Source organism: Vulpes lagopus, chromosome 23 (genome assembly GCF_018345385.1).
Source record: "Vulpes lagopus strain Blue_001 chromosome 23, ASM1834538v1, whole genome shotgun sequence".
NCBI classification, from domain to species: domain Eukaryota; kingdom Metazoa; phylum Chordata; class Mammalia; order Carnivora; family Canidae; genus Vulpes; species Vulpes lagopus.
In genome coordinates, this window is record NC_054846.1 from 25,976,251 (window position 1) to 25,999,846 (window position 23,596).

A 23,596-nucleotide genomic window follows, 5' to 3' on the forward strand; every position below is an offset into this window, starting at 1 on the left:
AACAACCCAAATTTATTTTTAATATTTATATGTAAATCCCTTTGCCTTTCTCCCTTTGCCTATGTAGGGTATGTTAACACTCTGAATGGACACTGCTAGAGAATTAGCATAATGATATACGTAATCACCATCAAATGATAGACTAGCTTGTCCTACATAAAATCCTGTGGAGAAAAAATATATATATTTTTTTTCATGAGTCTACATTAGTAAGTTTCTGTGCACTCCCAGAGGCATGTGCTCTCCCTCACTTGTACAACTGATAAGCACACTGGAAGGTACTATGGGAAGGACCTTTGTCACTTAGTTGAGCTGTTAAGTTGGAGTAGCCTCTTGATTCTAAAGATCTACCAGTTAATCCTGGGTGAACTTAATTCTCTGGCTGAATAATTATTGTGCACCAGGTAGTATGCTTAGATTTTTATGTGGATGCACTCATTTGATCCTTTAAGGACAAATTCTCCCTTTTTCACAGACACAGAAATGAAGTGCAGCAAGATTAAGCAAACTTTTCAGGGCTTACAACTAATAAATGACAGAGTCATATTTGAACCCTGGTCTGAGCCCACGGCCTTATTCCATACATTATAATACCTCCTTGAGGGCCCCAAGTATAACCTCCAAATGTGCTATAGACCATATTTTTCTGAATCCAAATGCAGATCTAATGTCCTGACTCACTTAAAAAGGGTTGCCTGGGAAGTCAGGAACACATGCCCACTTAGTAAAATGGACCCCCAGATCAGGTTGCCGGAGCATTTTCCTCTCATGGCCGACCTTGAAAGTTGCTGCAAGTGTTGAGCACAGCAGCTCTACTGGTTAAAGGTGTTAGAAGGATGAAGTATTTAACACCTGTGTTGTGTGGCCAGAACTGAATCCCAGGGGCTGGTTGTAAGCAAAAGCTGCAAGTGAATGTCTTAGCTATGGCTCAGTGGAGCTGTACGTGGCTCAGGCCTTGAATGTAGTTAACATCCAAAAGAAGTCCCCAGGTCTTAATTCAGAAGACTGGGGCAGAACATTGCTGGCAGATGGGCCTCTGTGTTTACAATCATTCCCCCTGGATTCCAAGCCTGCTTGCCTTCAGGAAAAAGTGTAAATCCCTTCTGCTCACTCTGGGTTGTGTTAGCTGGGTAGTAAATATGCCCCTGGTTAATAGGCAGTCCCTAAGTTGTTTTTAAATTTGCTATCCAAATAAAGGAATTTTTCCACAGCAAAAGTATAATCATGCAATAAAAATTATAAAATCTACGAGTGGTGGAAGTTAGCCGATACCTTATTTATCTCACTAACATCAAGCAAGCCCTGAGTATGAGGAGGAATCGCACCACTTCTATGGCAGACGTATCCCACCAACAGCCACACACACCCATTTGGTACTCAAAGCCCTCCCTGATGCTCACCTCTTGTGGAACTCCTTGATCCTGTTTTGTCTCCAGTATGCAGGCTCTATCTCTCTGGCTTGTGTCCTATGAGCTCTATCTACACACACCAGCTTTGTTTTTTCAAAATTCAACACCCCGCTTTCTACATATTGGAAGGTAAGGCTCCACAATATTGTGATTATAAGTCCACATTCATGTCTTTTAAATAGTTAGTTCTGAAATGCCTTTTTATTAAACACTTGTTCACATGATTAAAAAGATTTATTTGAGGGTGGAGTTTTCTAAAAATTCTTCTAGCTTCCCAGTGGGTCATGTCTTATCCCACAGTATAAATTGACGGTGCTATCCAGTGTTCTCTGATAATTCTACATGTGGTTCTAGTGGATGACATTCCATTCCCAAGCCTTCCAACTACTAGGAAATAAGCAGATAGAAAATCCACATCTCTTGTCCTCACCTCGCTCCTGAGCTCCAGATTTAGAATCTGTTTGCCTTCTGCATTTGTCTATGTGGAGAATAAACTAAAATTCGACATGTGCCCAGCTTTCTTTTCCTTGTTTGACAAACCTTTTCCTAAGGCCTATCTGGGGTCAGAAGGTGAACAGAAGTAGAGGATTACATAAGCAGGGTCTCTGACTTCATGCGGTCTTATATGGAGATCCATAACTAAACACGTAATTACCAAAAAAAAAAAAATTAAAATTAAAAAAATGCTATTATTAGGGACACCAAAGTTACTGTGAAAGCAAAATAATTTTGCCTAAGCCAATATGGAGATATATAAACATTTTCCTAGAATAAGGAAAATGGTTGAAATCCATAAGGATAAACTGGGTTTACCCAGAGACACAGTTCCACAAAATTAGAGTCCATCAGTAACCCACCTTCCTATTCCTCAGCTCCTAACTCAAGGTTTGACATCACAAGAATTCAGTAAATCTTGATATAATGAGCAGAAGTATTTTTATGTCACTACCTTTTTAAAAAAAAGATCATTAATGTAGTATGACAGATCACAGGACAGCTCTGGCCGGTGAATACACACAAACATCAGACTTAAAACGTGCATTTGTTAAATGGGATCCAAGTCATCAGAGTTTGATATAAAGTCAAAAGTTCTCCATCTTACTATCTCATTACCTCTTAATCCTATTTATATGCAAGAATTCCTCCCCAGAATTTGTTTACTGACTCGATAAGGTATTTCCCGCTTTAAGTTTTGTATGCCTGGCATTATAATTCTGAAGGACAGAGACAGCTTCTATATAAGTGGGTTTGTGCCATGCCTCCTTTTAAATAATTTTTAAAGTATTCTTTTCTTTGCTTAAAAATAATCAAAACAAATTAAAAGCTATAAGATAATGTTGGATATTAAGATAAGCTAACATTGAAATAAGAAAGATCTTTTTCCTTTAATATTGTTAAGTATGAGAGGATTTCTTCCTCCAAGAATCTCAAAGCAGTTCTCTTAAATATATAATTCCAGTTGGCTTAAGACCAACAGTCATAAATAAATTTGTATTACATCATGGAATTACATGTTGATCCGTGAAAACTGATCTTATTTAGTTTCAGATGCCAAATCTATTTGGATCTATTGAAAGAGGAGTGCCTGCCTTTTTATTCCTTATCTTCCTAACCCTGGAAGTAACCATCATACTAGATTTACAGGATTCTTCTACATAGCTCCAGATTAAAAAAAAAAAAATCAACACTTGTTGCCTCATTTCCTTTGTTTTCCTGGAAACTTTACTAAAACATTATATCCTTTCCTGGTTGGGATTGCTATTGTTGAAGGTAATAGGCATCTATTTCTTTTTATTTCAGAACTCTTGGACATTTTTGTCAAAGTGCATACCTCGATACTGTGAACACAAGAGGTATACAGTAAAGACTTTGCTAAAAACATTTGAGCTAACATCTTGCAGGGGGTTCATTATGCACCAGATACCACATTTAGTACTTTACAAAGTGTGTTAAGTTAGGGCTCAGCTCAATCACAGACACAGAACCAGTATGAGATATACACCAGGACATTTACTGCAAGCAAGTGGCCTATGTAATTGTGCAACTGGCTGGGTAGTCTGAAATCTGTAGGGCAGGCTGCAACTCTTAGGCAGGGGCTGGAATTGCCTTTCACAAAGCTGCTTTTTCTTCAGGGAAGCCTCAGTTCTGCTCCTAAGGCCTTTTAACTGATTGAATCAAATTATCCAGAATAATCTCTCTTAGTTAATAAAGTCAACTGATTATGGACTTTAACCACATCTACAAAATACTTTCATAGCGACACCTAAATTGTGTTCGATTAAGTAAATGGGGACTATCACCTAGCCGGTTTGGCACATCAAAAAGAGCACCACATATGTGTAATCTCATTTCCTCCTAACCACAGCTCTATGAAGTAATTTCCATTATTGTCATATATGCTTTACAAGTTGGAAAGATAAGGCTTGAAAAACTCAGGTAATGTACTCAAGATTAGAAAACTATTAAATGGAATACCAAGTACGTGAACCTGTAAGTCTGCTTCCCAAATTGAGAGCTTAATTAACTACTGCACAATACTATATCAAAACAAAGGAATAAAGTATTATAATTCTACTCCTCTAACTCTATACAAAGGGACTCATATTAGTGTTTTACCTCTTACAGCCATCTTTAGACTTTGTAAGATGAAACATTCAACATAGCCTTCTGAATAATTTATTTAATGCAAAGAAAGAATACAGAAGATCGGAGAATCCCAAATGTTAGCCCTTTCTGATTTAAAATTGCTGTCCTTATATAAATAGTTTATGTTAGAGAGGGTTGCATTCTTGATGACTTGTAATGGAATGGATGCTTTACTTTTCATTGGGATATAGGGAAATTGGGAATTGGCGCTATAAGAGCTATTTCTTAATTGTATCATGTTTCAAGATATAGTGTATTACTTTATATAACCAATGTTTTAAAAACAAAATGTAGATTCCCCCAAGTAATAGAATATGAAGCTATAATGCATAGTTTAAATAACACAAATTAGAAATTAATCTATTTTTAGCAAAAACATAAGACTACTGAAGGAAAAACAAAGTCTGGCATTGAATATCCTGAGGCACCATAACATCATGGTAAGCGTCTGAACAAGTGGCAAGAATTCACGGCTCTGCTTCTGCCTCTAGTTAGGGTAGGTCCTTGGGTAAGTGACTTAACCATTCTTGGCATCACTTTCCTTTTCTACAATATGAGAGGGTTTCATAAGATGATCTCTTATATCCTTTATACTGTTCCAGAGCATTAAAATGTCTAAAATTTCAACCATGACCTAGGGGCTATTTTAGTGCCAAAGAGTAGAAAGTCATTCTTCTGTGGATTATTTAATGTTTTTACCCAAACCACTAGGAGTCTGGTAAAACCTTTATGTCTTAATATGCATACCTGGAGGTTATTGCCAAATTTCATTAGTGCCAGGATGAAGTTATTTTCCAGGTCTATCGTATTTAATATGTTGAGCTGATTATGCTGAATGGAGCACCTGTACCAGCTACCATGGACAGCTACTTACCCTCCAGTCTCCCTCAAGAAGTTTTCAGTCGCCAAGCACAAATGCTGACAGAGAATTAGATTTCCGTCACCCTCTAGAGGTAGCACAGACACAAAAAGACCTAGAGGTCCCAAATGACTCGAGTGCAGAAGATTTGAGAGCGTGCCTCCTTTCTAAAGAGCCCTTAGTTCCTTGCTAACAAAGGGCATCTTTTTGACAGAGCCCAGCATTGTTGCTAGAGAACAGTATCCAGAAGAGAATGGTGCCCTCAGGAATGTCATTCTTCAGTCATTCACATGATCGGGAAACCAAGGAAACACTATTCCACCCTAAGTCTCATGTGTTTGGTGGTGTTGTGAGAAATAGAATGAAACAACCTGAATCCCAAACCCATTGAAAGCTGGCTGATCTAAAAAAACCAGAGAGATGCAAACATGCCCTGGCCAAGAAAGGCAGATTATGTCCAATCTGTTTCTCTTTCTATATATGTAAGATGCAAAATCAAAAAGCCCCACAAACTCCTTCTGTAAATGAGAAAGCATTTCTATAGTGTTAAGGGTTCATGGTCTGGAGCCTCACCGGCCTGGCCCTGCCTCTCGCTAGAGGGGTCGCTTTATGCTATACTATTGACCCGAACCTTGCAAAAGCACAAGATGACATGAAAATAGACAAAACAGTGGACATTTTGTGTTTCTTGTTTAGGGCAATGAGTACTGTCCCTTAAGCACGAGCAGCAGATCTCCCTAAGCCTTTTATTTTTCAACTGTAAAGCGAGGATAATAATAAAACTTGCCTCACGGAGTTCTGAGAATTAAATGAGATAATTCACAGATGCCTGGCAGATCGTAAGTGCTGGGTAAATGTTGTCTAGGATTTGAAAATTAACTCACATTTCTATTTTAGTGCCAGACTTTTGCAGTTGACCAACATCTTTGTTTCCTTTGGCCTGAAAGCACTGAATGTGCACTCTTAAGTTTAGAAACCGAAAGTACCCTGAAAACAAGCAGACTGATGAGTGCTGTTGGAGTTCATCAGAAGGCCGTCCACTCCCTTAAATACCTAGAGTATCTCATTCCAGGCTATGTCCCACAGACAGTTTGGGTGCCGTTACCTTGTGTTCGGGCGATGGGTATCGTTGGTGGGAACCTGCGGTTCTTACCTCCAGTCTAAGTGGGCAACTCACACTTTTGGATGGAACGTGGAAACCCCAAAGGACTGGAGCGCGTGGGTTGCCAGATATACGCTCATTCACATGTTACGGAATTAAGCGGTCTGTAAACCACACATTGTTTTTATTTATTTATGGCGAGGGAGAACTAAGGGGATTTTTTTTTAATGGGGGGAAAGCTTGGTCATTGGAGGTCAGTTGTCCCACCTATGACTGGCATCATTTTGAAGAGAACGAATTTATACAAGCGTTCGTAGGCGCACAGTGGGGACTTTGGTGGGAACGGGGGGGGGGGGGGGGGCGGGGATAAAGGGTGTTTAAACCGTGCCAAGATCGTCCCTGGAAACGTGTCCCGGGGGCTGGCCATTCCCCTCGGACAGCAGCTGGAAGGCTAGTGGCTCGGGCGCCACCGGTCCACACAGTCGAGGGCGGCGACGGCCTGTCCTGCGTGGTGCACTCGCGGCGGCTCGCTGCTGGGAGGAAGCCCTGGGCTGGCCTCGGAGCAGAGCGGGGCGTCCCTTCGCCCCCTCCGCCGCCGCCTCCTCCTCTCCCCAGCGGCTGCGACGGCAGTGACGGCGGCGGTGGCGGCTGCTGCCACCGCTGCTGCCGCTGCCGACTGGTCACCTGGGCGCCTGCGGAGCTGCCTGGCTGCTGCCGCCGCGCGGCCCCTCGGAGCGCGAGGAGGAGGCGGCGAGGAGCCAGGATATCCATAGTAACCCAGGATGCGCCGGGCGCCGAGCCCCAGCGAGTGCGGGAGGACCGAGCCCCCGCGCGCCCGCAGCCCGCCGTGCTAGGCGCCCTGCAGCCCCCGCGTCGCTCCGGCGGTCCGGGTGCCCCTGAGCGGTAAGCCCTCCCGACACCCCGGCCGACGCCTCCCACCGCCCCGGCCGCCCGCCCCCGGGAAGCGGCCGCAGAACAATGGAGAGCGCCGCCGGCAGCCCCGCAGCCGGCCCCCGGGGGAGGACGCGCCGCCGCCGCCGCCGCCGCCGCCGCCGCCACCTGGGCCGGGACCGGCGTGCGCCGCGGGGGGCCGGGCGCGTGCGAGGGCGCGTGCGAGGGCGCGCGGCGGGCGGGCGGGGGGCGGGGGGCGCGGGGCGCGGGCCCGGGGAGCTGGCGGGGAGAGCCCGGCGCTCGGCGCAGCGCGGCCAGGCTCGGCGCCCCTCCCGCCGCGCCCGCCCCTCCTCGGCGCGCTCGCCCTCGCCCTCGCCGCCGCTCGCTAGCACTGGGGGCGCCCACAAAGATGCTCAGAGGCAACGGCTAGGGGAGCCGAGTTCCAGCCACATGTCCGCGTCGGCGGGGGCCAGAGCCCGCCAGCCCTCGCGGAGCCCGGCTCGCAGCCAGCCCGCGGCCGCCGCCGTCGCTAGCGCCGACCGGCTCGGGTGAGTAGCGGGCCGGCGGCGGGCGGCGGGCGGCGGGCGGCGGGCGGCGGGCGGCGGGGCTCGGCTGCTCCCCCGCCGCCCGCCGCGCCTGCTCGCCGGGATGCGGCCGCCCGCAGTGGTGCGGCCGCTGGGGGAGCGGAGGAGAAGGGGAGCCGGTGGGAAATCCGCGGAGGCTGCGGAAGGGGCTGGCCGGGGCATTTGTTGCAGCCTAGGCTAGCGGTCTCCACTGTGTGGGCTTTTTTTTTTTTTTTTTCCTTTTCCTTACCGTGGCTCGGTTATTGGTTTTCCCTCACCTCCCACCCCTCGGGCTGGGCACATTTTCCCTTTCCTTTCCTTGTCTTCGCGGTTGCGAGGAGTTCCAAGCGGTAAATTACTGGAGGTCTCTCCAAATGCTTTGACTTTCACGAGTATCTATTTTCCAAAGGTCATTTGTGTTCAAACATCAAAAAGCCACGACAACCCATGTAATTGCGCTTTGGATCGCCTTCGAGGAAGAGACCCCGGAAGGGTCGGTGTGGAGCGTGCCTTCTCTCCCCGTGTTTGTTAACCACTGATTACGCGGAGGGGGACGTGGGCACGGACTCCCCAGTGGTGCGCCTTGCAGGGCAGTGACAGAGCAGCAGAGACTGCAATTAGCTGCTTTGCTGAAGGTCGGGTCAGCATTTCTGTTGAAATCCCAGTTTCCGTGGTTGGAACTTGGATGTGATTTTACTCCAGGCTAAAACTTGCCAAAGCCAAACAGGGACTTGCTTTTATAAGGATACAGCCACTGCCTCGTGGTGTTTTTTGTGGGGTTTTTGTTGGGGTGTTTTTCTATTTTTTTTTTTTTTAGTTGGTTGGTTGGTTCGTTAGTCGTTCTCTCTCTCTCTCTCTCTCTCTCTCTTCAAGAAAACCAGCTGTCTGCAAACATGAGCCCCTCAAACAGGCAGCTCAGGAAGGCTTTGCATTCTTAGAGATTGTCGAGAAAGGCTAGTCCCCGCCGCAGTTATCATTTCTCTCCTCTGAGCGACTGAGATGTTAGTTTTAGAAGACTAAAAATTCAGTCCCCGTGCTGCACAAATATGCCCAATATGTTGTATCTGTAGAATGGAAGCATACGAGCCCTGAGGTCTTTACTGAGTCTTAGACACTTGGATTAGTGTACTTGCTATACGGACTCTTGCATCTGGAAAGACAGGATTAGAGGAAGTAGTGCTGGGAGGGCCCCCCCGAGGAATTTAGGTCCAACTGAAGACTTCTGTGAACGTTGACACAAGCGACTAAGGAAGTCTGTAATTCTCTTCTGAGAGTCTTTACAATACGGTAGATCCTGCTGAAGTTTGGAGCCAGAAGGGAAAAAGAAGAAAGAAAATTAGAAAACGCCTCAGAGGTCACCTCGAAACCTGTTATGTTCTTTGTACTCAGCAGATGAGCTTAGGCAAGGAGATGCCAGTGGTGTCTGGGTTATTTGAGTCCATACTGTTGATGGCTCTGTGACAAAATAGGCTATAATGACTTGCGCTGGCTTTATTCCACCATAAAGGCTTCTTCAGAAGTGTTCTGCTCTGTTGTTCTGTCGGTCGGTCGTGAGTAACTCTTGGTGTGATGACAGTGATGATCCTTCCGGTCTCAGATGGTGGAGAAAGGAGTAGCTGGTATAAATGAGATTAAAACAGATGCATGCTACCTAGGAGACTCAGTGACAATGTCATACAAAAACATTACAAAGACTTTGAAAGCTTCAGGTTGCAGGGGGAGATAAGATTTTTGGAAAAAGCAGTGAAGAATTAGAGCTCCCTGTTCAGGGATGGGAACTTTGTCTTGCGGTTGCTCGTTGCCAAACTTAATTTTACTGCATTAGAATTACTTTACTTGATGCACCTCGGCGCTTTTAGTAGAAGCAATATTTTTTCCTTCATCAGTGATAGTAGAGTGACTATACACACATGCACCGGGAATGAAAGACCCTATATTGTTAGAATTCTACTAAAGGGAACCAGAGACAGACAACAGTGCTTTGCATCTACCTGGAGATCAAATCTCCATTAAAATAATTTTGAAATATAGCATGGTGCAAGATTGAGTAAGATGCCCTGGGGTGATGAATTTTTAACAAAACTGTATGAATGCATTTATTTGTCAGCAATGTGGAATGACAATGGCTGAGCAGCCACTAACAATCTAAAAGTTTGCAGGTGTAACCAGTTTTTTATAGTATCGAATTCTGATACCTTTCTTGCTCTTGATTTTGCTGCAAATGGTACAGTAGGTATGGAATGTTAGGGAATACTTTCTTGAAAATAGTAGTATTTGTTTAAAGTTACTCTGCATGTTCCAAATAGAGTACAGATTACAGCACAGTGTAAAGGAAAGGCATTCCCAATAATCATTTGTGATGTTATTACTCTCTTGTAAATGTTGGCAGATATTTTGCAGCTTATTATCAAGTCATTCTCATTGCATCATTCATTGAGTAAGCATTTTTTGGGTATCATGGGTTCCAAAGCAGGCTTATCCTTTCTCTGAATGTAAGGCAGACATGTTCTCCAAATGTCATATTGATATAAATGCTTCGGCGTTGTCGGTGTTTATACCACTGGCAGAGTCTGTAGAGACACCGGGTAGAGTTTATTGATGTCCCTATTTCTGACCAGATACTGGTGTCAACATATGTCACAGGAATATCCATCAAGCCAGTTAATGTCCCGAGAGGAATGAACAATTAGCAAAATTAATTTAGAGATCTGCTTGATTAAAGTCATTCATGCTCATGAGTAAAAACATTTGTATTTCTGTAGACATGTTTGGTTTTTACATATTTTGGACTTATAGCAGTAGCTCAGACTTAGTATTTATTGGTGCCAATACCAGTAATCAAAGTACCAGGTCTTTCATAGGCCACCAGTAATTAATGGAAGTGTGAACAGAATCCAGATTTACCAGTTGGCTATCTGTCTTTTCCCTCCATGGACAATACACAAGAACAAAGCATAAATGTTTGCCATTGACTTTAATAGCCGCGTATATCAAAGAAGCCTTGGGGAAAAAATTGCTGCATCCATATTTCTTTGAGGTAAAGATTACATTAGCTATGATGTCTTTATGCTTGTATTAATATTTGATTTCTTTAAAATGATTGTTTTCAAAGTGCAGTACTGTCAATATATTTAATAATTTGCTTGAGAAAGAACATTTACATGAGTGCATTTATCTTCCCACATAACTGTCAATAATACATTGTTCCAGAAATCTATTTTTATGTAGATGTAATTTTCATGTAAAAATTAACCTTTCTTATAATTCTAGTGTGAGACGAAAACCATTCTTATTCATCTGATTTTTGCTTTCTCTTCACACAATCATGAGATGGTTTTTTTTGAGAAGGCAAATATGATTCAGCTGAGTCATTTTTTTCTTTAAAAAATTGTGAAGATAGATTAACTTGTTTAGATTAGTTCCCTAAAAATTTTTGTCTTTAGTCCATATCTCCTAGCTGTTCATATTTACAGAGAGTGAAGACCTAGGGACTGTTTGCTGGGAGTTTCCTCCCATGAGAACAAGAGGAAATTCAGAGACGATCAAAGCAACTCTTGAACTGGAAGTAATAAAAACGCACATTCTGACACCCCCCCCCCCTTGGTTACTGAATACTTGATAGTACATTTTTAGGTAAATCACAAAACAAAGTTATTCTATAAGTGACTTTTATGGATACAGGTCTTTGGGGTTTGGAATTTAATGTAACTAAACTGAAACTACTGACCTCCCAGGACCAACCACAAGGAAGGACACCGTCTGGAAAATCAATGACTGCATTGAGATCTTCCCGGATGCCTGCGTGTGTCACGCTCCTGCACCTCTGTCACTACCCGCCTTCGCAGTGCACGGGCAGGCAGGTGGAATCAGTGGGTGCCCCCAGCATCAGCTCAGGGCTGCTTGGCAGTATGTTCAAAGGGCATTCAGGTTAACATTGGTCAGGGTTAGTTTTTGTGGCCATCTTAAAACCAAGACTCCTGGCAAGAGAAAATGGCATTTTAAGACTGTTGGAGCATCCTCTCTTTCTAGCTCCTGTCAATTAGAATGACTTTTTGGTAGCCATAAGTTTTATGGTCTGTTTTTGGTTTCAATTAAGGCTTCAGAGTGACTCGCGTAGAATTGTAGCGGCAACAGGTGGTATGTTTTGTGTTGTGTGATGTTCATAAAAGTCTCATCTCCCCATGTTTAGAAATCACGACCATGTTGTAGTTATTTTTCTAGAAATATAAAATGTAACTGTAAAAATAAGCTGCTTCTCTTTATCTCCATGATTCACTTCTCCAGAAAAGACTTGCAGACCATATGCAGTATTTCTTGGCTCTTAGTGCATTTTTTTTCTGTCCTAACTGTCAACTTAGTATAAAAATAATTGGTTCCAATTGTTTTCTTGTAGTATAGCTTTCCCTCCGGAATGGAAGGTCTGGCATTGCCTCCTAAACATCTCCCAGGGGTTGGTTGATACTCCTGATATGAATGATGCTATTTATTTCACCCTACTGGTAGATTAGTCATAAAAACTCATGCCAAACCAAATTTGGGACAAAGCTTCAAATTAAAAATATATAGTCCCTCCCAAGTTTCAACATTGTTTACACACTAGCTCTCCCTTCTTTTACCCACCCTGAAGTACTCCTGTCAGGAAAGCTGTCTTGGAAGATGAAATTTTTTTCATAGCTAGTGGGAGAACCTCTTCTCCTCCATCTTCTCCTGACCACCTATTGCTGACTTTTTCTCCCCTCTCATTCACTGCTCTTAGTTCAGGTATCTTTCAGGTCACACGCACTCCTTAATCCCTTTCCTTGGATCCCTCTCCTAATGCCTCCAGAACACCACACTGTCTTTTCCTCTTTTACATTTTTGATACAAACAATGGCCCATTTCATGAGCATTTTGGGGGGTGCTAGTGATATGTCTGCTATAAAGGAGCCAAAAGCTATACATTTTTAAGTGAGCTTATATGCAATTAAAATTAAAAAAAAAAAAAAAAACAGGACCAGAAAGCTCCCATAAAAATGCTCTGAAGTCCCTTTCAGAATACCCATAAATATCTCCACCCATGTGAAAGGCTGATAATAGTTGTCATTTGTCCATATTTAAATAACTTAAAATATTTATTTTTAATTGTATGTTGTGCCAATGGTAATTCATTGTGTTGACTTTCTTGTATTTTTGTTGCATATATGCAGAATTTTATTCCATTGTGGGGTCCAGTAGACTTTGATATTTCATTATCATTTTTCCTGTAGCCTCCTTGAAGGAACATGCATTGTGAATACAGCAACTGACATAAAAGACAGCTTTGCAAACACAACCCTTCCTTCTAAGCCGAGAAACAATCTCTGTGTGTAATCATGCACTTGGGAAATATTTATTAGACATCTGCTATCTTCTAGAAATATTTGTTGAATGTCTGCATTCTTAGGGCAGGAGATATACCAGCGAACAAAATAGACAAGGTTCTTGTTTTCTAGAGCAGATATCTAGTTGGGAAGGAGTGACATAAAACAAGTAAATAAATGAATGGAGAAGTGAATCGCAGGTGGTGGTAAGTGCTGTGAAGGCCACACCACGGGTCAGGTGCTTGAGAGTTTTCTGGAGGGCAAGGATGCCACTTTTAAAAATGCATTCAGAGAAGGTGTATCCCTGAGACAGTGCCTCTTGGAGACCTGAATGGTGAGCAGGAACCAGCTGTGCAGAAATGCTGGGGGAAGAGCTTTTCAGGCACAGAGAACTGCCTGTGGAAGAGCCCTAGAGAGAACAGGTGCAGTGTGTTTGGGCAACAGAGAGCAGTTGCAGGTCATCCTCAGCAGTCATGGCAAAGAGTTTGGGTTATAATCTAAAAACAGACTGGGGCAAATGGAGAAGGTAAAGCAGAAGTGGGATTGCTTTACCTTTACCTTTGAAAAGGACACACTGGCTGCTCTGTGAAGGCTAGATAATACTCGGGCATGAACGGACACAGACAGATAATGCAGGAGACCATTAAGGTAGTCCAGGTGAGAAATGACAGTGATTTGGATCAGGTTGTGGCAGGAAACAAAGGAGAGATAGGTGGAAAGAGCCACAATATCAAAGTGTGAAAAACTTCTTGAAATACGACAAATATAGGAAAATATGAAGAAGAAAATAATAATTCTCCATAACCAACACTGCCCAAAGTAACATCTGTTATTATATTGGCATTTTTAAGGAAAATAATCACTGTATTGTTTTTGATATTTTGATATGTGATCAGGATTACTCAGGCACTACACACAATGCAAATACTAAAATTTTCAAATTGCCCTAAATTCTACCACCCAGAAATAACCATCTATAACATTAGACTGGCAATCACTGCAGGCATCTTTCTACATATACAAGTGAAGGGATTGATAAATGGATGCATGAATAGAAAGAGATACTTTTATAACAGTGGCAACAATGAAATTGTACTGGAAATGCTCTTTTAAAATAAAGAGCATCAAAATTTAATTTCTTATATTTAACAGCAGAAAAAACAGAGGTAAGAAGTAAATATAACTGTTGAACTTGAAGCAAATGTCTCTTTAAGAATTTTTCTTAAAGGACTTTCTCTTATGGTTAAGAGAATTGGTTATGAAGAAAGCAAAGAGGTCTGAGCAGAAGTGAATTGAGATTTTATGGGACTTGAGAATTGAGAATTTAGGACTCCTCTTTAAGAAAATGGAATATACAAGGAAACACACACACACACACAAAAGAAAATGGAAAATAATTCAGTGGAATACTACACAGCCATAAAAAAGATGAGATCTTGTCATTTGCAACAATGTGGAGGGATCTAGAGCATATTCTAAGTAAAGTCAGACTGAGAAACATGATTTCACTCATGTGGAATCTAAAAAGCAAAGCAAATGAATAAATAAACAAAAAAGCAGAATCAGACTTATAAATACAGAGAATAAACGCTGAGAGTTAGCAGAGGGAAGAGAATGGGGAGGGCAACATGGGTAATGGGGAGGGGAAGATACAGGCTTTTTTGGTTATGGAATGAATAAGTCACAGGAATAAAAGACTCAGCACGGGGACCACAGTCAGGGATGCTGCGATAGTGCAGGATGATGACGGGTTAGAGCTACACCTGTGGCGAGCACAACACAAGGCACAGAGATGTTCAGCCACTGTGCTGTATCTCAAAACAAATGTGACATTGTGTGTCAACTACACTCAAATACAAAAAACTAAAAAATGAAAACAAAGTCACTGGTCTTGCTAATACCACTTTGGTTTGTAACCAAAGCCATGATTTAAGGAATTACTAAACTTGAATCAATTTTTTAAATAGAAATTTAAAAAAGAAAATGAAGTCTAGTTTACAAATCATAGAAAAAGCCCCCCCCCTTCACGTGCCCCTGTGGCCTAGGAAAAGGAAATCACCAAATAGGTCAAGGGCCTTGGAACTTAAGCCTCAGTGGCTTCACTGTGCACCTGCCTCACACTTGGAACCATGATGTTTTTCAGACTACGAGTTCCAATTTTAAATACATTGATTCTGTGTGAGTATTGATAGTCAACTGTGTCAGTATACTGAGTATCACACTCTTGTGCTTTCTCTCCTTTGTAATTTTGCAGCTGTGATTTACTAGCATATACAGCCGCTGTGCAGCCTGAGACCACCCTTTGTAGAAGATTTGCTTTCTCTGCCTCGACCCCTATAAAATCTCTCCTTCTCTTGATTCCTCAGTAGCACAGCCAGGATATATCCAGACTTTTAATGTTCTGTGTCAAAATTTTCTGCCCTTTCTGCTCTCTGACTGCTGATCTTGTGTCCTATCCTTGAATGCACTTTCTCTTCTATAACTGTTGTTACCCACAGCAGGGACACCAGTTATCCTTACTCTGGATCATCTTTGTCTCTCTTCCCCACATTCATGAATTTCTTTATAATTTAATCTTTTTGCTCTTCTCACCTACATCCACTGGGAATGTGAAAATCCTTTCTTCTGTGTCAGTAATTCCATTTTTAGAAGTGTCTCCTCTATTTCCTGATATTTCTGATTGATTGATTGATTCTGAAACAGCACTCTTTGTTCCCTGTTTTCTCCAGTCCGCAGTCTGGCTTTTCATCCCATTCAGGTGTTTTTCCTCATTCTGTCACTGAGCTTCCATTTTTACTGAAACCATTATTCTAGAGTAGTAAGTTTGTGTGAGGATTTCCTTCTTTTCCTTTGAATGAAGTTTTTCTAGACTTCATTCCTTATGCTGTGACCCTTACGTTGGATTGTCCTCTCCTCCCTCCCTCCCTTTCTCTCTCTCTCTCTCTCTCCCTCCCCCTACTTCTGTTCATCCTCTCTTCTCCCCATTCTTCAGTCTTTGCATGTTGGCCATGCTGTTTTCTTCATCCTGCCGGTGCTTTGGGGAGCTCTGCCCAGACACAGTGTCAGTAAACTTCTTAAGTCACTTCCCATTTCTTCTGGGACTGGTTTGCTCCCTTTTTCATATCTATTTTACGGCCTGGGCCTCCTCACTTTTTCTGAAGTCTGAAGAGATGGCGGAATGAGGCAGAAAATCGTAGGGAGAAGTAGCTTAAGCTGTATGTGGTGTTGGCTATAGATTTCCTAAGCTATGCTCTCTCCCATTTTGCCAGATGTCCCCATTATCAGCTTTCTTTCCACCAAATTGGGAGGGCATGAGTGGGGAATAACAAGGACAGCCTTTCTTTCTTTCTTTTTCTTTTTTTTTGGTCCTCAACTAAAGGATTCCATTTGAGCTGGTTGCCAGCCTGGAGATAACCTCCAATATGGCAGGTTTCCTCATTTCTGTGGGCAGCCCTAGAATCTTCAGTTCCATGGAGTCAGCCCTTTGCTCCTGTTCTCCCATTTCACACATTTCCATTAGTAGAGAAAAGAAACAGATAAGGGTATTCAGTGACTGTGCCTTTCTCTAAATTTAGGATTACTAGTGAGAACTTTCAGAATTTTGTTGACTCACCTCTCTGGGTAGCAGGAACAGGATGAAGAACCAAGGAACACGGAGCCCTCTTTTTTTTTTTTTTTTTTTTTTTTAATTCTGCTCCAGGAACTTCTGTTTCTTTCCTTGGCCACTTGTTTTGAATTTTGATCATATGTATGTGCCTTTCCTTGATTAGTTACTGTTGGGTTTTTTTGGTTTGTTTTTTTTTTTTTTTTGGTTTCTTTTTTGTGTGTTTTATTTCTAACGTTCTCCAGTTTCTTCACATTTTGTTAGGTATTTATTTAGGAAGAGAAGTTCTGTGAGGAAATTTAAATTTATTTGGAGATTAAATCAGACTCTGGGATATATTTTGGAGATAGAACATAGATGTCTTGATGATGAATTAATTTGAAAAGGAAGGGAAAGAAGGGGCTGTGAGTGACTCCTAAATTTCTGATCTTAGCAACCGGGTAGGTGATGAACAGATTGGACTAGGGTGGGGAAAAGAATCATTTCTGTTTTAAGCATTTTATGTTTGAGAAACTTGACATCCAGGTGGAAATGTCAAGCAGGTGGTTGGATCTACTAGTCTGAAACTCAGGGGAGAGATGCTCTGCATATAGGTGGTATCTAAAGCCATGTGCCTGGATGAGATCACCTAGGGAGAGAGAATGTAAACACGGGGAATTGTATAATGAATATGTACAGATCAAGATGCGTTCATGGAAGACCTCTTCAGGCTCAGCCTGAGCTGTTCTTAATGTGACAGATGTCTGAAATATTTCAGTATAAATGTATCAGGTTAATGGTTGGTGTGAATCAGTGAGAAATGTAGATCAGAGAATATTTTAAAGATGGGAAATTTTATGCTTCTAGAGCTACACAGTAACTAGTAACCAAAGCCTTGGCTTTCAAAGATTACTGAGACTTGCTTTTAATTATTAGCACTTTAAGTATATATAATTGAAAGTGAAAAGATTTGCTTTTAAACAAAATGTTATAAATTATCAGTTATAAAGACTCAATTTTTTCTGTTTTCAAAGTGAGTCTATATATATATATATATATACATATACATTTTTTATTTAATAGGTTTTATAATTAAAATACAGCTTTTGCTCTAAGATGTATATTGTAAAGAAATGCTGTATTTTGAAGTAACATGCTTAGTAAAAAGAACACTGTTCCAGAAAGTAGGAAAAGATTCCAGATCCAACTCCTCCAGTAATAATTACAATAATAAAAAAAACAATATCAAACACACATAATCCTTTCACTGTGACATGCACTGTTCTAAGCACTTTGCATATATTTACTTTTTTAAGAAGTTGTAGTCACACAGCTTCCAGCTACTTAATCTCTCTGGACTTTAGGCTCCTCGTTTGTAAAGCCAGTCTTCCCTCTAGCTCTAAAACTCAGCATTAATGTATCTTAAGTAGTACAATTTATATCAAGAAACATAAAAATGTTTTAATGATCTTATTAACCAAAGCAAATGGAAATAGACTCTTTTATAGGCAAGGGAAGATAAGCCATTATATCACAAAGGTTAACCAGCATAAGGAGTAAATTATGGAGGTTTTGGTTGACTAGGACTCCATCGCCACAAAAATCTTCCCTTGTGGGGCAGCCTAGGTGGCTCAGTGGTTTAGCACTGCCTTCAGCCCAGGGCCTGATTCTGGAGACCCAGGATCAAGTCCCACATCGGGCTCCTTGCATGGAGCCTGCTTCTCCTCTGTGTCTCTGCCTCTCTCTCTCTCTGTGTCTCTCATGAATAAATAAAATCTTAAAAAGAAAAATCTTCCCTCGTGCTTTTGCTCATGCTGTTTCGGACCCTACCCTTTGTTCCAGGTCTTGCTTGCCACTTTTTCCTTGAAGCCTTTCAATTTAGAAATAAGCCAGCCTTTTTCTGGACTCCCAATTTTTTGTGTCTTGTTTTTGGGTATATGCATACGTATGTCATATTCCCTGTGAGCCCCTAAGCTATTTGCAGGCAGGGACAATAATTTTTACGACATCATCCATCACTTTTTATTTTTATTATTCATTTATTTTTTTTATCCATCACTTTTTAAATTCAGTTTTCTTTATATGGACAGAGTACATAGAGTGAATGAAATTCAGGCTTATTTTCTACAAAGTGAAATAATTTTATTCCAACTAAAAGCATAATATGTTATGATTGATGTTGACCTGAGAATCAAGACATGAATCCTTACTCTGTTGTTTACCAGCTTCTGTGTCCTTCAAATTAGCTTTGATTCCTATCAACTGGCGATATCGGTATGTCTGTTCCCTGTGTTACCGAGCCATGAGCATTGAATGAAATAATATATGTGAAGTATTTGTTGAAAAGAAAAGCACTGGAACCTGAGAACATATTTTTATGCTTCTCAAGCAAGATGTGGGGCACATTACCAGTTATCTTCAACCGATTCTCTGAAACGTTGGGGTTTGGGAACTTGCCCCAAAACCCACACCCCAACCTCAAACAGATAGTTTTCTGCTTTCCTAATGGTTTTGAGTAAATATGATTTATTTAGCACAGTTAATGCAGATCACTTCTCAAATCAAAGAAGATGAGTTTTGTAGTAATGTGAGGAGTAAAAATCCAATGAAAACAGTGTGGTAGATTTCACCACACAGTGCCTTATAACTTCACCCTTTTTTAAACAATGCTTCTTTATGTTAATTCCACATAATCATTTGAAGAGTTTATGTGTTGTGTCTCTGCACAACTATACATGAAAGCACAATATATTATGTCAACACGGAGTGCAGCGAAAGCAGTGGATTTGAGGTACTGTGAAGACCTTGGCAGTCACAGCCGTATCTGCCCACAGAACATTCTCTGCTTGTTGCAGAGCCACCAGCACATGGTTTCCTCTCTTACACATGACCGCCATCACGCAGACCATGGCCAGTCACCCGCATTGCACACTAGAGTGAACTGCTTCCACCACGGGGCTTGAAGACTGGCCATGTGCCACATTTTAGAGACCTAAGAAATCAAATGATATAATTGTCACAATCATCTAGTGTTTTTACAGAAAGATTTCATGTACAGCCAGCCCAGGAATCCAGATTTTTAGCAAAATTAAAACAGAACTTAGATTAGCTGACAAGCCAGACTCTCCCAAATGGCACAAATTTAATGCATTAAGCTCTTCTATGAAATGTAAGAGTAATTGGGGTCCCTGACAGTGAACTAATTACTCAGAACGGTTTTATTTTATTTTAAACAAGCTAGCATCACTCTTTCAATAAATAGAAATCTCTGCATAAGATCTTGTTGGAAATCCTGTGTCTGTGAAACAGTACAAATAAAAGAAAATAAGTGATTCACGGTGATTCCTACAAAAAAAAAATATGAAAACTGTGCAGAGCGTTGTTGTTCATGACCAGTTCAAATAATAGATCTAAATGTTGACCATTTTCATTACTGCATGGTATTTCAAAACATAAGCCATGGATGTATCTAAAATAGTTAGCAACAGTACCTTAACATATACTTTGGCTTTATGAACATCTTTATTTGGAGTCTTATGAACATCCTTTCTACCTAAAAAAAAAAAAAAAAAAAAAAGATTTTTTTTTTTCAGTATGGCAGTTACTTGCTCAGTTGCTAGGTAACAAGGCAGATCTCTATAGCTTTATCTGAACACACAGCACATGATTTCTTAGTGACAATTATTTATATCCAATATATTAAAGTATGCTGTATTGATAATGATGAGATAAATCGTTGATTTACCTTCGGTGCATTTGCAAGAAAGCGTGGAGTAATTCACAAAGCTAGTTTTGTTCTAACCTTTTTTTAAAGTGCTTATTAATATTCACCACTGAGAATGATCAGTTTTCTCGCAAAGCAGCAATAGCTAGATTGTTGATTTGAACATCCTTCCAACTAGCTGATCTCAATCCAAAGCATTGCCACACCTTTCTGACTAATTATCCTGCACATCATCTGGGAAGAGGTGATTTTGTTCTTTGATGGTGTCCATTCAAATGTCATAAAGTTTGAATTTTGTGAAAATTGTCATTACTCTTTATATTGCTTGTCATTCCTCATACTGTAATCGTCCAGGAGATCTAGCTCTGCACTGAGAGGTAGCAGTTGATTTAGAAGGTATTCTTATCTTCAAAAATTAGCATTTATCATTTTATTTTTTTGTCATGTGATGCAGAGCTGAGAAATCACAGCAGCATATCATCAGTGTTACACAATCAACAATGGTGTCTTGGTAGAAATCTCTTAACAAAAGTTACCATAAAGAAAAGATTGGTAATTTAGAATTATAAGCAGTGAATTTCTGTGGTAAGGAAGGGAAAAAATAATCCCTTTCCACTGTTTGTGGATTCTACCCATAATAATTGCCTTTCATCATATGGATTCACTTGCTCTAATACTTCTTCATATACACCAGGAACCGTGGGAAGTAGATGTTTATTCCAGATTCATTTCCTCCTGTCATTTATATTGGTAAATTTAAATCATTATTGGACGGAATGTATGCATTGAATTAATAGCTATTTTTCACAATCTTTTTCAAATAAAGTCAAAATGCTTTTTTATACTGTAGTGGGGGGCAAAGTATCTGTTGAACTTTGCACTTTTGTGGTAGAATGGCTATAATTAGTCCATCAGCCATGGGATAATTAGAAATTATGGTACAATTTCCTTTATAGCATAAGAAATGTCACAATAGGTATTGTTGTTATTCCAGTTAGTCTTAAAATATTTAGTGTATGTGTTGAGCCATAAAAAGAATAAAATCTTGCCATTTGCAACAACGTGGATGGAGCTACAGAAGCGAAATAAATCAGAGAAAGACAAATACCATATGATCTCACTCATACATGGAATTTAAGAAACAAAACAAACAAGCAAAGGGCGGGGGGGAAGAGCGAGAGAGACAAACCAAAAAACAGACTCTTAACTATAGAGAACAAACCAATGGTTATAGGAGGGGAGGTGGGTGGGGGATGGGGGAAACAGGTGATGGGGATTCAAGAGTACACTTACCATGATGAAAACATTAAATAAAATGACTTAAAATTTTTAGTTTATAGGACAGTAACATAAGAGAAATCTTGGAGAATATTTGTTTAGAAATTATTTTTTGATGACAGCAAGAAGAATGCATCCATCCTCCCATAGAATCAGAAAACACAGAGACGAAAATGAGTTATTACCTGGATGTTGTGTGAACTGAAGATAACCTGTCTTTACAAGTCGGCATTCCAGGAAGCTAGTATTATATAGACAATAGTTTAATATGGAAGTTTGCACTTTACTAATACTTACTAATGAAATGCCTGCATTCAACAAATACAGTCCCCACCACCCGGGAAGCTGTAAAAGCTACGTAGAATGATTGATTACTCTGAATTTCTGCAGTCTTGAGTATGCCACAGGCAAGGTCTATATTTTATTGACTATGGATGGAAGGCCTAAGCAATTTAGCAGACAATTCAACAATAATTTATTTGTCTCTTCACACTACACTGTTCAGTTTTCACTGTGGTGTTTTAAATACCAAAAGTAAAATAGAAATCAACCTCCTGGTGTCTTCTCCACTTTCCATATTCACAGTGACATACGGGTTTGCCTCGTTTTTAGAAAACATGCTGTTATATAAATCATCATTTATTCTAAAAATTTTTAATCGTTTCTGTCAGGGAGTCAAAGCAGATGTCTGTTTGCCATGTAACAATATTTCTCTCCTTAAAAAGGGATCAACTGGAAGATTCCAATAGTTTCTTTCTCTATATATATAATTATGGGAGGAAAAAAAAACTATTTATACAGAACTTTTTAGGAACTTATCCATCCTGTGAAGCTAGGTATACTTGTGAATTCTAGTTGGGGTTGACTTACTTTATATTTCTTATTTCCAGTTGGCATATTGTTGAAATGCGGCTCCATGTGATTGCTACCTTCCTTTGTGTCTTATTTTAAATGCTTATCATTTAAGTGGACTTTCACCATCATGTATTTCTTTTGTGGTGGTTGTTGTTAAATCATTTTAAATGATTCTAATTGAAATCTTTTTTTTTTTTTTCCTCTTAATACCTGAGCCTGTCTCCTGTAGAGAAACTGGGTAATCCTTAGTATGAACTATTATTGTCTTACTCTTAGGCTCTACTTTAAAAAATAAAAAATTAAATAAAAATTTTTTTAAAAAGGGAGGAAAGAAAAGGTTCTTTGTCCATAGAAAATAAAACTTACAGATCTGTCAGAAGGTCAGCATCCCAGGATGGGAAGGCTACATTCTGCAAAGCACTAGAGATGTTTTTGTTTTGTACTGTTAACATGTGTTTTATACTTTTCAAATCATTATTTATCATACTGTGCACAAAAGAAAAAAGCCAAAGAATCTCTGTATTCACCTCCTTTTTGTTTATCCAGGCATTGTGGAAATCTTGGCTGAGGGTGAAAATACTATTGAATAATCATTTCAAAAGCAAATGTCATTTCTGATTGAAAACAGATGATTCTGTGTGCATGTGTGTGAATATGAAGATTCCAGGAAAATATATTTGTCCAATATTCAGGGTGCCTGAAAGCTTGAATATATATTCATCCATGCTATTTGGAATAAAAATTATCTTCAAGTTTTAGGGCCACCTGGGTGGTTTGGTGGTTGAACGTCTGCCTTCGGCTCAGGTCATGATCCCGAGGTCCCGGGATCGACTCCTGAATCGGCTTTCCCTCTGCCTGTCTCTCTGTGTCTCTCATGAATACATAAATAAATAAATCTTTAAAAAAAATATTTTCAAGTTTTAAAGATTATTTTATGGCACTTTTTCTCAAAAGACCTGAAGATGCTGTTTAAAGAATTTTCACCTGTGCTTTCTCTAATGCCACAAAAACATAGGAAGAATAGGAACTGAAACTGGGGTGATGGTAAGGAGAGAAGAGAAGTAGGAAAACTACAGAAAGGTAAGCTCGGGAAGAGCAAATAGGTTACATTTGTGTAACATGCCAGCAGGACACCTGGTGTGTTTCCTCAGAGGAATGCGCAGGGATGAGATTGCTTGCCAGACTTCTGGTTGCCTCTTACTTAGCTCCATGGCCCCTTTGGCTGCATGTGCGTTGGGGAAAATCACCAGTCTGAACCTTCCTGAGCCTTGTGTTCCTCCTCTGTAAGATGGTGACGGTGCCCACCCTGCACAGGTTTTCTGGGGACTAGCTGTAGACAGGTGGACA

The 23,596-nt window shown here is 40.7% G+C and overlaps 1 protein-coding gene across 17 annotated transcripts in view; it reads left to right on the top strand.

Annotated features, from left to right (window-relative positions):
• ANKS1B (ankyrin repeat and sterile alpha motif domain containing 1B) overlaps nt 1-23,596 on the top strand; it is a 1,017,748-nt gene that overhangs the window by 868,424 nt on the left and 125,728 nt on the right. The window contains exon 1 of one of the 17 annotated variants that reach the window (XM_041737922.1): nt 6,690-6,919. The exons of 15 other annotated variants lie outside the window; for them this stretch is intronic. The gene's annotated coding sequence lies outside the window, so the exon portion shown is untranslated. Of the gene's footprint in view, nt 1-6,689; nt 6,920-7,289; nt 7,456-23,596 lie in introns of those variants that run through there. One more of the 17 variants, XM_041737923.1, reaches the window with a different exon arrangement.